The sequence below is a fragment of the Maniola jurtina genome, chromosome 2, assembly GCF_905333055.1.
Source record: "Maniola jurtina chromosome 2, ilManJurt1.1, whole genome shotgun sequence".
NCBI classification, from domain to species: Eukaryota; Metazoa; Arthropoda; class Insecta; order Lepidoptera; family Nymphalidae; genus Maniola; species Maniola jurtina.
This window is the reverse complement of record NC_060030.1, coordinates 16,671,057-16,685,924: the sequence shown is the minus strand read 5'-3', so window position 1 is coordinate 16,685,924 and position 14,868 is coordinate 16,671,057. Positions and strand designations below refer to the sequence as shown.

At 36.1% G+C, this 14,868-nt stretch overlaps 1 protein-coding gene across 1 annotated transcript in view; it reads right to left on the bottom strand.

Annotated features, from left to right (window-relative positions):
* LOC123870545 (zwei Ig domain protein zig-8-like) overlaps positions 1 to 13,286 on the bottom strand; it is a 406,654-nt gene extending 393,368 nt beyond the window's left edge. The window contains exon 1 of the mRNA XM_045913905.1: positions 13,114 to 13,286. The gene's annotated coding sequence lies outside the window, so the exon portion shown is untranslated. The remainder of the gene's footprint in view (positions 1 to 13,113) is intronic.
* Positions 13,287 to 14,868: the final 1,582 nt, after the last annotated feature.

Here is a 14,868-nt window from a genome sequence, read left to right as displayed (position 1 = left end):
TTTCATCGAGTGCTTCAATCGGAAGTGCGCCGGGTTCAAGTAATATTTCATGAAGGGCAGGAAATTAAAGCGCTCTATTGTTTTTTAACCGACTTCCAAAAAAGGAGGAGGTTCTCAATTCGTCGGAATCTTTTTTTTTTTTTTTTTTTTTTTTTATTTTTTTTTTATATTTTTTATGTATGTTCCCCGATTACTCAAAAACCCCTGGACCGATTTGGAAAATTTTTTTTTGTTTGAAAGGGTATACTGTGCAGGTGGTCCCATATAAATTTGGTGAAGATCTGATGAATATCTTCGGAGATGGAGAACTGAACTCCTCAATGGATAGGAGCAAATTGCTCGCGATCAGTGTAATAGCTTAGTAAACAGTAGGGTTTTAACTGGGCACAGCATATTATAGTACAGTGGGGCCACTAAAAATTGTGAAATAAAAAATTTTCAAAAGAAAAATAAAACCGACTTCAAAAACGACAAACACTAAAAAGTAAAAAATAACTTTTGTTTAGCTACACGTGTAATGTACCTAGGTATGAAGTCGGGCGAGCTTCACTCTTGGATTTCTAATTTTGTTTTAATATGCTCGCTCGACTTCATACCTAGGTACATTACACGTGTAGCTAAACAAAAGTTATTTTTTACTTTTTAGTGTTTGTCGTTTTTGAAGTCGGTTTTATTTTTCTTTTGAAAATTTTTTATGTCAGTTACATTATTGAGGGCCAATCAGTGAGCCAGTGAGATGAACAGTGTTCCAGTGGGAAGGGATTTTTTATATTGTTCACCTTCGCGGATTATGATCAATATCACATTAAAAATGCAGATATTTTTGTTTTCCTTTAGGTATATGTGGTTTTTTTTTCTGTATCAATAATAACTTTGTGGTTTATAAATAATTGTATAAATAGATAAAATAAGTAATAAGTGTATAAATAAATAAAAGTACATATATTCATTCATTCAAAATGTGAAAGCTTGGTTGTTTGTTGGTTTGTCATTCAATAACGCCGCAACGAAGCAATGGATCGATGTGATTTTTTTGCTTGGGTATTTATTGAAGACTAGCTGGCGCCCGCGACTTCGTCCGCGTGGATTTAGGTTTTTCGAAATCCCGTGGGAACTCTTTGGTTTTCCGGGATAAAAAGTAGCCTATGTGCTAATTCAGGATATTATCTATCTCCATTCTGAATTTCAGCCAAATCCGTCCAGTAGTTTTTGCGTGAAGGAGTAACAAACATACACACACACACACACACACACACATACAAACTTTCACCTTTATAATATTAGTGTGATATTTGGTTAAATATCTGCCTACTGATTCGTTAACTATTCGCTAATGAGTGATATCCACCCAGCTCATTGGATGTTTATTTTTATTCTGTTGAAGATTTTCTACGAAAAAATATTTTGTACTGCTATTACTAAAACCCACCGAGCCACATTTATTAACCGACTTCCAAAAAAGTAGGAGGTTCTCAAATCGTCGGAATCTTTTTTTTTTCTATTCCACTGAAGGTGTTCTACAAAAAAATATTTTGATATCACTCAGTGAAACAGAAATGTAGAACTAACCAATGTCAATTATTGAGCTAATGGTGTCTAGACCCAACAGTTTAAGCTGTGCTTTGTCTGTCAGTAAGGCAGTGATAGTAAAATTGATTCTAGAGAAATCTATAACATTTTAAAGGTTTATTTCCAAGTTTTCGCAACGATATTTTCCCCGCATTATGTTTTACAGCTCTAATTTCTGTGTTTAATTGTCGGCAATAAGCTTCGATCGTAAAACGTAATTAACATTTTGTCGATAGCAAAACTAGTTCGGTTCGGAATGTGCCAATTTCGAATGATGCCAGTTTTATATTATACCATCACAAAACTTAATACGGGATCATCGCGGCCTGGTACCATCATTCAGTGATACAGCAGGGTCATGACCTTGTGGTATGACCTACAGTTTAGTGTGACACACTGGACGATGAGAGAAATTTAAACGGAATTTATTTTCATGTGCTTTCTTGAACGAACTTAGGGCCGTGGGGCTCCGGTGGTCAAGCTCCTTTTGAGGAAAATGAAAAGGTAATCGAGTCGACCGGAGACCCAAGAACTGGCAGTTACCTTGGACAAAGATTAGTTTGGCTATCTAAAGGGACAATGCTGCCAGCATCGATGCGGTGGACTCGATAAAGTTTTAGATTAAATTTAATTTTTTTATTGAAATTTTTGAGTTTATGTTATAGAATTCATTGATAATAATTATTGTTTTTAAGTAAATTACTTTTTCTTTAAACATATTCATTTATAAAAATAAATAAACAATTGAAACATATAACAAGCGCTTTCATTTGATATGTCGCACGATAGGTAGGTACAGTTTTCAAATTTTCTTTTTTTAATTCTCTAATTTGCCCCTCCAAAGTGACCACCATATTCAAAATTCATTTATTCCACTTTTACACTTCCGTAATTGGGTCACAGAAGTTCATGTGTACCAATCGGTCCAGTAGACTCAGAGAAAATTGGCAGTGACACACGAGCGGTCCCATAAGGTTTCCGTTTTTCATTCGGACGTATGGAACTCTTAAAACCACGCGGATTAACTTTCAGGAAAACAACTGGTTGAACAACAAAACTATCTGCACATTCACATCACGAAATCCACAAAGTCAAGACTTTTAAAGTATGTTAATTTCGTTCGTTACGAAGAAAATAAGCTTGAGTCGATAAAACCTCGGGAAGTCTTGCAAGAGACTGGGTTTGCGGAGCGCAGCGTGGCTTAGATAAGTTGACAATGTACTCTTGAGCTATTGTGTTGTCGGATTTCAGATTTACCCTATAAACTACAATTGAAATAAATGTACGGAGCATTCCCAACTTGGGTTCGCGGGTTTATTTGCTGCACGAGATTGGAATACGAACGGCGTTCTGCAAACTGATAAAATGATAAAACATCAAAACCAGTAGAACGCATTCAACAATTGTACTGAAGTAAATACTTATTCGCGAACTATTTTATCAACACATATAAAAAAAGTTTCATATTCTAGCGGTTCGAATCTAAAACGAGAAATGAGTATCTTGGTAGGAAGTTATGTTGCGATTTTTCAATCAACAAATAACTTTTATCTGAGGAATGAGGATTTGACCTGTTGTTGTATAGAAAATTCGTCAATACGTCAAATTTATTCCTCAGGTAAAAGTTATTTGAACGAAAAATCGGCCCTGAAACCGTTCCTTTCTAATATTATAACCAGTGTAATACCTATTTTCTCATTTTACTTATCATTACTTACTTAGTACTAAAAATAATTATTTGCGACAGAAGATTGGAAAACGAGTAATGTTTTCACCGACAGATACAACGTTAAAAGTTTCTCAGTAATAAAAACAAAAGGTTTTATTATTGAGAAAATATAAGTAGAGCCCAATTTACGCGTAAAATAAATACATTTTCAATACCGTTACAATAATTTTTCGAAATTAAACCGGGTTCTGCTGGAAATTCGTAAGTAATTAATAATGCTTATTTAAAATTTTACGCTCACGCCATGAAACGCGGCGGATTTTTCCAATGCGATTTTTCAATTATTTTATGCAGCGAACTATAATAACATCGGGAGGGTAATTGAATCTGGTGATAAGAATATTATAAAATTAATATCCATAAATTAGGTTTTTAATTAAACTTGTAATACATTTTCTTTTACAATATAAGTGACGTTTCATTAATTAACTCTTTTCTGAATGTAGGACCAGTCGATTGTGATATTATTCGTGATCCTGATAATATCTTGGTTACTTATTATTTTGTTTATACTCAGACTTGACAAAGAACAACGTTGCTAACTAACTTATCGTCAGATAACGAAATATGAATGATTATATTATAATAATCCAGCTGATAATAAGCGATCCAGTAAAACCGTCACAATATGGTCACTGACTTAAACGAAGGAATGCATGGTGAAGAATGGTCAATAGGATCCACTACATACTCTATGACAGGTGGACCGTGGATATCCTTGGTTCAGGAGTTACTGAGGTACGCGGAGTGATACAGTTTGAGTTGGATAAATTGTTTCTCGTAGTTGCGTGGGTCTGTATGAATTATTCCGGGCGGCTGGTTTGATTCGCGCATTGTTCGCATTGACGCTCCATCCTTCATTGTCAAGGGCAAGCGAAAAGGCTTCCTTTCAGCGATAAGCTTTGCAGTGTTCGTTTTAAACGCGCCAATCACAAAAGCTCGAGCTTCTTACAAAAACTTGGCGTGTAGCTGTCAGTATTTGTGACTTTCTATTCCCTCTACCTCTCGTATTTTTTATTTTAATAATCCATACAAGGGAATCTTCTCCTTCTTTGTTGGTTTGTCCTTTAACCATGTCGCAACGGAGCAAGGACCGGCCGACTGACTATGCAGTGAACAGCGCGAAATATTTCGTGTGAATGTACACACTGCATGCTTAGGCTGGAACTGCCCTGACTCGATGTTTATAGAATAAATACAGGTACTTCGCGTATCGGATCGAAGTTACAAAGTCCATTAAACTATATGTGTTGTTCAACAATTTTCATATTAAAAGCTGCACGAACAACTCTTGCTTTCACAAATTCAGACTAAACAGATCAAGTAAGTTCAGCGCGTGTTAAGACCCCCTTGAAAAAAGTTAAATCAAAAACGTGATGCGGCATACAAAGGCCGGCACAAGGCGGCGCGACCCGGGGAAGGCGGAAGGGCGTCAAACTGTCCACACAAGGGCTTAACGACTCCTGTCGATCGATAGCTATGTGCCAAAAAACTGATCACGGATGCGTCAGGGAAAAATAAACTTACTATACCGATATTACCTATAATATCTTAAATGGCCAGAATTTGTGCACAAACAAAAAACCCGGTCTTAAAAATACCACACAGTCAAAAATCATCTCAGAATGGGAAAAATTCAGGTCGCATAGGCAGACTTCACATGGATACCTTTGAGAACATTACAGAGAGATCTCAAGTATAGATTACCTACACGTCTCTTTACAATGGTAAGCTTAAATTGCTTAAAACCCACATATGTAGTTATGAAAAGTTACGAACGATAGAACAAGTGTAAATTAAAAATTTATAACACCCCCGACAAGTGAAGGTTACAGTAACTAGAAAAAAGCTGATAACTTTCAAGCGGCTGAACCGATTTTCTTGGATTATAGCTAAGAACACTCTCGATCAAACCGCCTTTCAAACAAGAAAAACTAAATTCAAATCGGTTCATTAGTTTAGGAGCTACGATGCTACAGACAGATACACAGATACACACGTCAAACTTATAACAACCCTCTTTTTGGATCGGGGGTTAAAAAATGACGCGGATACATAATAAGTAGTGACAATAAACAAGCTAACAAGACTCCACAACGTCTATAATTCACAGCGTCCCATGCCCCCATGGTAGTGGATAGGGCTACAATTCGCTCACTCCATTATGCATGCACTAACCTTGTTACCGGCCAGCTGGAGCTGAAGGGACAGCCTACACTTTTAACTTCATACATATACACAGTATAGGCACAGTGTAAATACCAACGACCTCTATAGAACAGGCGCACTCAGTTAGTGACCCGAAAAATATATATTACGTATGAAATGGGTCTTTCTGAACAAAAATCGTGTTCTATGAAACTATTCAATTATTAGTATAACATTAGTCATACTAAATTTAAGCATAAGCAAAAGCGAATTGCAAAAAAAATGTATATACGATATATTTTTTCAAAGCTCCGATCTCCCGAACAGTAAGCAGACGTCTGAACTCTGAACCAACTAGGCTTATTACCTACAGCTCATTTATCATTAAGGCAATTCAAAATTTTCCTAACTGGCTTTCATCAAGGAAAACATGAAAGTACTCAAGTTAAAATCCTTCGTTTGGAAATTCAATGAAAACTCATTGAAAATTGAGATTCGATTAATCCAAAGCCTAATATAAGCCTTAAGAGTGTCTACCTACGTTGTCAAGTTATCTGATCCACTGAACACCGCAACGCAAATCCGATCACCGCCCTTAACACGAGTTTGCACATCTCGAAAATGTTTGTAGATTTTGAACATCGAAACTCAATAACATCAAAATCACCCATATAATAATGGCGAAAGTATGTTACGGATCTTCGTATTTTTTTGCATGGGTTAAAGACCAGTGGGATGATGAACTCGGTCATACAGTGTTGAACACTGAGTAAGCAAATCACCTTACTGAAAAGTAACATCTATGTCTAAGTAGCCTATAAGCTATTTTTTATCCCAGAAAATCAAAGAGCTTCCACGGGATTTTTAAAACCTAAGCCCACGTGGATGAAGTCGCGGGCATCAGCTAGTGAAGAGATAAAACAATAATTGGCTTAGTTTTAGATCTACAATAACTAATAATAGAATAATCAGAGTAATACGGAGATATCATGGAAAAGAGCGTATTAAGTGTAACCTTAAAACGAAGTTACCTACTTGGGTCCTAACCTATCAAGGTTGTCGTAACGTAAAAACTTGTACTAACCCTTAAGCTGTCTACTTACCCGTACTCTTCAAAGTGGAAATAACCGTAATCTAAATACTTGAGCAAACTCCGCATTAAATCTTTAATCGGAAAGGAAAATTTCGCAAAATAAACATAATATATCTAATATTTATACAGACATAAAGAATTCTCTTATGTAATTATATTTCCAAAACGTTTGAGTAAATAATTCAGACAACATCGTTCTGAAAACACTTGAATTATTTTCATTGGACGTAAAACTGATTTCTTAATGTTCTTATGGAAATGATTTCCGAAAAGTTAGAGGTGCGCGTCTCCGGGATCGAACCCCCGACCCCCGAATACACGGCCGACGTTTTAACCACTAAGCTATCACCACTACCAATTTGATAGGATCTTGGCCTGTAGTAATAAAATGATGTGATGTTTTGTATAGCGGTAGTTTATGGAGCTAGAATTCATTATTTTAATTTTTTTTTTAATTCTAACATAATTAATTATTAAGGTCACCTTTGATTTTCCGGGATAAAAGTACCCTATATCAGTCTCCGGGATGCAAACTATCTTTGTATCAAATTTCATAAAAATTAGTTAAGCGGATGAGCCATTAAAAATCTTAACGTATCCAGGGCCGTCGCGCCGTGAGAAGGTATAACAAACAAACATACTTTCGCGTTTATAATGTTAGTATGGATACAATATGCTTACCCGGGATACAACTCCGTGGTCTAAATGACACCTTACTTATGAATTTTATCACTAATTTATCCTTTCTATTTCTATCACTATAATAAAGTTAACATAATATCTTCTATATGAAGAGAAACGAGAAAACCTTATTTAATCTTCATTTATCAGAAAGCCTTTGAAAATAGTCCAGATAATGTTATCAAAATATGTAATAGGTATTTGTGATATTGACTCATATAATAAACTTGTACCTATACAAAAGAGTAGAAGACTCAATACATTAGCTATTTCACTAAGTACAATTTTCAATACAATGATATTATTATAGCGAACAAAATATTGTTTGTTATTTCTGCTTGTATGTTACGAATATTCAAATACAATACCTATACTCGTAAAACTAAATACTATATCGTATGTCTCGTCGCACTTTTGTACTAAGTTTAAAATAGGATAGAAATAGACATTAAAATGGAATAGAAATAGACTCATAAACATAATAAAAATAAATTCTAGATTTTTTTGATTTGCATCTGTTTAGGTTTTAACATTTAACTGCTATTTTCTCATTCCGGTCGTATCGGATTGCCGACCGAGTGGAATAAATAAACTCATATACCTACATACTCATAAACATGAACCCTGACACATATACTACACTCCTTTTTTTTGGACAGTCATGTAAATATGACGCAAAGTCCATAAATCCTGGAGAAATCGATGCACGCGTCATACGCGATAGAGAACGAGGTTCTTAAATCACGTATTTTTGTAACTAAATACGCGATTTGAGAATCACCTTCTTTTTGGAAGTCGGTTAAAATGTCTACACTTATTATGTGTACATGTAGCCCCTATCCTACCAAATAAAGCCAAAAACACGCTAAAGCAAAAGTTCCGTACGATGTGGTTCGGACGACAAGACTGAAATCTATAGAGTGCACTTTGACTTTGGCACTGTTAAAACGAGACGCCAGCTGCTATAATATAACGCTGTCTCATTTTAACAGTGTCTTAAGTCTGAGCAAAGTCAAAGTCTATAGATTTCAGCCTAAATCAATCTGCAAAGAAGACAATGATAATATAATAGGACAGAACACACTCGCCGTATGACGACCCAATAATGAGTCGGTAAACACGCCGCCCTAAGTCGGTTATCGGTCGGGGAACAGTCCCCGGAAGAAGAAAGGGAATAAAACCCAAGCGCAAACTGTTTGTTCTACCCCGAACCTTCTTCGGTATTAAAGGACTGATCCCCGAAAGAGACTTCATAACTCAGTTTACTTATATGTGATTCTTAAAAGGCTTTATTCAAAGTATTTAAATAATTGAAGACGTATATGAAGGTATGTAAATATCATAATCATGATGATTAACCCATTACCGGCTCACTGATACGCTCGCCATAAATGAGACGGGTGTGGATGTTGCACCCCCGTAGCTCGGAGAGTAGTCCAGTATTCCGATACTGGATCAATATACTCGATTCTGTAAAACCTGCATAAATCATTATTACAATCGCAAATGTTGTTTCTGGCTAAAATGCTATTCTTGTTGGAACAATACATTGTAGCCAATAGTGAGCGAGCGCCAACCAATCAGAAGTGATTGCGATCGTGACATTGTAACTGTCATTCTACCGCAATCGAGCTGCTGATTTCTCTCCGGTCATGTCGGGCCGTGCGTCGCGTCCCATTGGACTATGAGAGAGGGAATAGAAAGTACTCCACCAATGAAATCCAATATTAGATACAATTCAAAATAGTAAGTAATAAGTACAAAGCCGTGATTGCCTAGTGGTTAACATGTCCGCCTCCTATACGGTATGCCAATCTAAGTACCCCTCATCTTTTCTACCACTAGCGCTACATAGTACACAGAAATTAGATAAGGCTAGCTTTATTGATATATTTTCAATAAAGTAACCATACAATATTTGGTCACATCTTCTATTTCCATTTTCCAAGAAATAAACTTGAAAAGGAAAAGCTCGAGCAAATATTTTCCGTTTTCATGGGACGTGCGAAACGTGGCTCGGTGTTATTGCGCGCTCATCAGTTGCACTGTGCACTGTTGCCAGTACCGAGTTGTTTGAGCACTAACTTATGAAAAGCTATTGTTACATTTTTATTTGTTTATTTGCGGGTTTGAAAACTTTATTGAACTTCAGTAAATCGGTGTGTGTGTGATACCGGAGAACCTATTTTATCACTGAAAAGACTGAAACGGACATAATTATATACAAGTACGCTGTAAGGCGTACAATCTGAGAAAGGATTGGTCTTTGCTCTATATGTCAACTGTCATATCAAAAGTACGATGAGTACGGTCAAAATGTAGTTCTACATAATTTGTATCTATTATAGAGTATCATAGAAAAATAACTGTGTTAAAAAATGAAGTAAGTTAAATGAGTAACGACGTTAAAATTCTAAATATTAAGAGAAAGTTGCAAGTTATTAATAAGTAGTGAGACAAATTTACAGTTTAGGTTACAAACGTTTCGATGATTATATAGATTGTATAGAATTTAAACGAAAAAAAAAATACAAATGTTCTACGTAAAAAACTTCTGCAATAGTAAAATTAACGTACAAAGCCCAAGACTTCATCCGCGTGGATTAACAGAGCTCTCTCCGTCACTTACTCCATACAATCGTAGTTTCCATTTCATTTGAATATTAAGCAACCAAAGTCCATGAAATTTTGCAGACATAGTCTAGAAACTAATATCTGTGTCTGTGGTGTTTTAGATTTTTAAATAAAACTAAATATTTTTAGGGTTCCGTACCTCAAAAGCAAAAAGGAAATAGGATCAATTCGCTGTCTGTCTGTCTGTCCGTCTGTCTGTCTTTCCGTCTGTCCGTCTGTCTGTCTGTCCATCTGTCCGTCTCTTCGTCTGTCATGTGTTCATGAACAAATATTAGTATTTTCAATTTTCAAAGTAACTAAATATTAAATCAAGTAGGTTATTATATGAAAGGACTTTACCAGTACATTCTAAGACAGATTTTTATTTATTTTTATGCATATTTTTTTTAATGCATAACAGTTTTGATTTCTTGTGTAAAATGTCGAAAAAAAATACCCGAATACGGAACCCTCGGTGCGTGAGTCTGACTCGCACTTGGCCGGTTTTTTACAAATTCAGCCGGGCTGGCTTGCGAAACCAAACGCTGACGTTATGTCCAGTAGAAAGAATACATATTTTCCTTGTGCGACAATGCGTAGAATAATACCTGCGTAGCCGAAACCCACTCGATTTTGATCATGGCCGTAGCCAAAGAGGCGGAGGTTGGTTTTAGGATCTAAGCCTTTTTTTATACAAGTTAGCCCTTGACTTTAATCCCTTCTAGTGGTAATAGTGCAGTCTAATTTCTTGGCCGGTAGGGCCATACTAACCATATAACTAGCCATGACCCAAGCCTCCCACCAGACCAGAAATTTAGAAATGGCCACTGCGTCTGGGAGACCGTCAAAAACCTAAACCTAAAATAATACTTACACTATTTCTTGCATTTGCTTACCAATTTTTTTTGGAAATATATCAAACATTTCGCGCTCGCTTCACTCGCGTTTTGAATTTGTATTACTTGGTGTATGCCCCGCAATTTCGTCTGCATGAATTTAGGTTTTTAAAAATTCCGTGGGAGATTTTCCGGGATAAAAGCTTATGTTCGTTTCTGGGGTGCAAGTTACCTCTGAATAGTAAGTATCAAAATTTTGGTAAAGAAGTATCTTGCTATGGCTAAACTCGTTTCCCTTTCACTTATTTTTTTCTGTATTGAACCAAAAACACTTACGCTCACTGCGCTGCGCTTTTTCATTGTTGTATTTTATTCCACTATCAAATTGAAAGGCGAAATTCAACTAACCAGGTAATTAGCCCATAAAGTTGAGCGAACGTATTTTTCCTCATGACAGGATTCAGTTCCGGCCCTGATAAAACCTCTCCCGAAATCAATTCCTGGCTACGGCCATGGTATTGATACTTTGAAGGTGGAATTACAAGTTAAATGTAATTTTAAGTTAACATGCAAAGATTGTATGCATGAAATGTATAACATTTTATTTTACAAAATGAAGAGTTTTTAAAAACTATTGAAATAAATAAATAATCTTTTATTTAAAACCACATTGTAAACACAGTTCACCGATCAAGACCCGGCAACATACAGAGAGAAAAATCCAAAACATACAAATAAACTGAAATACCTAAATAAGCTTTCGGAGAGAACCACCGCCTATTTCTTCAAATACAATAATAAACAATACAATAATACAACAATATATAAGAAACAATGTCTCCCGTAAACAAATCTAAACCCCGTATTTTCTAAAATCTATCTTTCTTCGTAAATCTAAAAGAGGCAGGTGGCAACCCTACACCTACCCTACACCTAGACAGAATGAAAAATTTGTTTTCATTACTCGGCAGGCCTACTGCCAAAGTTTGACAGAAAGTGTGGCGGTAGTTGTGACCTCTGATTGGCCGACTCTCTTTCACTATTTGCTAAAATTGATGATTGCAACAACAATTTTTGCTTTTTTGTAATCTAAAACAGAACACGGACGTCAAACAGGTTGACTAATTGCAATCATTTCTGACCGGCTAACATTGTTCCGCTAGTGGCTCAAACTCACTGTCGCAGCAAGAACATGGTAAATTCAGCCAATCACAGCAATTTGAATTGGTTATCACAAATGTACCGATCTAGGAACCGAGAATGCACGAACCAGGGCAAATAGAGATAAGAACAATAATATCATACGTAGGAAATCGACGGGGGCTCGTTGACAAGTATCCTCTTAAGTTTTTAAAATCCCGTAGGAACTCTTTGTGACTTAACGAGATAAAATTTACGCTACCTATGTGCTAATTATTCAAAGTACCTATAAGCTATCTCGATTCCCAATTAGGTACATCGGTTCAGTTATTGTGGCGTGAAGGAGTAACATTCAAACTTTCACAATTTATTTAGGTTTAGAATGAAAAACGTTCATCAAAAAGAATAAAAACTGGAAATAGAACTGGAATTATAATAAAAAACCAGTACCGATTTGTTTTTTTTTAAGCAGTTTTATTTTAGTTCTAAATAAGTAAGTATGTATGTATCAAAGCGCATACCCAAAATCCTGACTCTATTCAATATTGACGATTAAAATTGTGGTTTCAATGAATATTTCTAGCACGAAGGTTTAGCCTAAGTTACATCGATGCATATGTCAACAAATAGGTACCTACAGTTTATCTAAATATAATTATATACTTACCTATATCTAAAATCAATAGTCGATTCAAGTAAAATTAATACAATCCATATTTTAAAACAAGCAAAGCGAAAATAATATTTCAAATCTATACAAATTCAAAGGTTCAATTACTTTAAACTTCCGAAGAATCCTGCAGTCTATTAGATTAAATTTATAAACTCTACACAACTACTTTTTTATTTTTACTAAAATGTTAAGTATTTTTTAATTCAATAATAATATCATTGGCATTTTCATTTCAGATGGTTTATTTGAATTACCTTGAGTTTTTTTTATACCTAGTAAGCTTGAATTAAGAGTAAGATATAAAGACGTACGAATAATAAGTTAACAATATAAATTATAGTAAGTAAGAAATTCCATCAAAATCAATAGGAGTTATTGCATGCATTAATAAATAATTAGACATTGATTAACAATCAATAGAGCCAAATAAGGATTATCACTGACTATTATGAGGATTAAGGATTGTCGCCGCACAAAAATATCCTGAAAAGCAAATTTCTCGTGAGCTCTACCTAATTAAGTCCTGCGATTCATCCAACTCGGTCAAATGAAGTAGCTATTCAAAAAATAACATTCGCGAACCAAGTCACGATCTAGATAAAAAAAGAGGAACAATAAATCCTAATCCTACCTTATCCGCTTCAACTTATGAATAAACCGCTACAAACTGAACACATGAACACGTAAAATATACCAATATATTGCACAGGGGGCACTCACATGATAGATTCACGTAACACACACACTGGGATTCATAGCACAGTACACGGCGACGCGTAAGACGGACAGACAGTCGAAACGGCGGTTTGGTACTGCCGGATCGCCGGAGTCGGCGCCCTGGCTCCCCCGCACCATTCCCCGCTTCAGCTTTCAACACTGAAAACACCCCTGATTTTTTCAGCACTGTAGAGGTGAGTTACAGTTTTGATAAGTAACTAACGCCTACAATACTGTAGTACCGTAGTAGCGTAGGCTCTAGTGCCGTAGGCCGTAGAACTAAAACGTGAAATCGGCGTCACGTAAGTATAAATAAATTTCACAGGAGAGCGAAAAAGCTTGCTGTTTCCAGAGGTTAGGTTGTTCTTTGGAAACCATGCAGTTACTTTGCTCCTGCAAAGTAGAGTACCACCGGGATCATTACCAAGCCTCCGTAGTACGTCCATCTGTCTATCTGTCAGCGGACTGTGTATCTCGTAAACCGTAATTAACAGATAGAGAGTCGAAATTGTCACAGAATGTGTATTTCTATTGCCGCTATAACAACAAATAATAAAAAAACCCTTCAGGTACCTACGGAACCCGAAAAACGAGGTTAAAAGAAAAAAGTTAGAAATATCATGAAAATAATGAAAACCTGTGTTAAACCTTTTGTAGATTTCAAATTCGAAAAAGAAAGGTAAAATAATTAATGTAGCATAAAATTGATATTTCATATTCCAGTAACAATTCAATTCATCAGTAATTTCGCTAGGCATTGAAAGATGACGATAGAGCTTCGGAGTGAAAGCTGAACGAAAAATGAAATTAGGCTCAGTCTCGACACCGTCACACCTCATTTGCTCACATTTACATAATATTCGTGCTGCTTGCTAACTTGGAAAACTAGCTTTATTAATGGCAGAAACTAAATATCAAGAGAGATGTATGAAACTTTGAAATAAACTGGCCATGAAATAAAGTAATACGAAATGCTTTGAGAGGGCCATAGATAGCGACCATGTCTCGGATACATACTGCTTACTAGATGATGCCCGCAGCTTCGCCCGCGTGGATTGGTCAGATCCCCTGCAGCATTAGGATTGAGGAGTTAGAATTCAAATTTTTTTATGGAACAATGTCACAAAGTTCCCTTAACGATTAAAATTACGCAAATCGGTTCAGAAATCTCGGAGATATCAGTGTGCTTAGGTCGAAAAACAACTCCATTTTTCAAAGTCGGTTAAAATAGTAGCCTATGCTATGTTACTCCTTATGTTAATCCTCTACTTGTCTGTGAAAGTCCCCTCAAAATAATAGCCATTCCAAAGATTAGCCCGTTCGAACATACACGACACTTCAATTTTATTTATTAGTATAGATGCCACTGGCCACTTCAAGTACCTACTGAGAAATTTTGGACGAGATGACATCTCAAAGCTTCCCGAACGCTGCCCAGCCGAGTTACATTGGCTGCCGTGGCCAAAATTCGGTCAAGATACCATCAACATTTGCGTTACAAGGTCTGTTATATAGTCAGAAAATTGACAACTGTAGTAAATGTACAGCGCCGTAACGCCGAGGTACTCAAACTTGGCTGCCGATACTCCGTAGCCACTGACCTCTATTCATTTACACGCTGGACCTGCCGTTGCCAAAACCATGAAGACAACTTAATGCAAAATGTCAG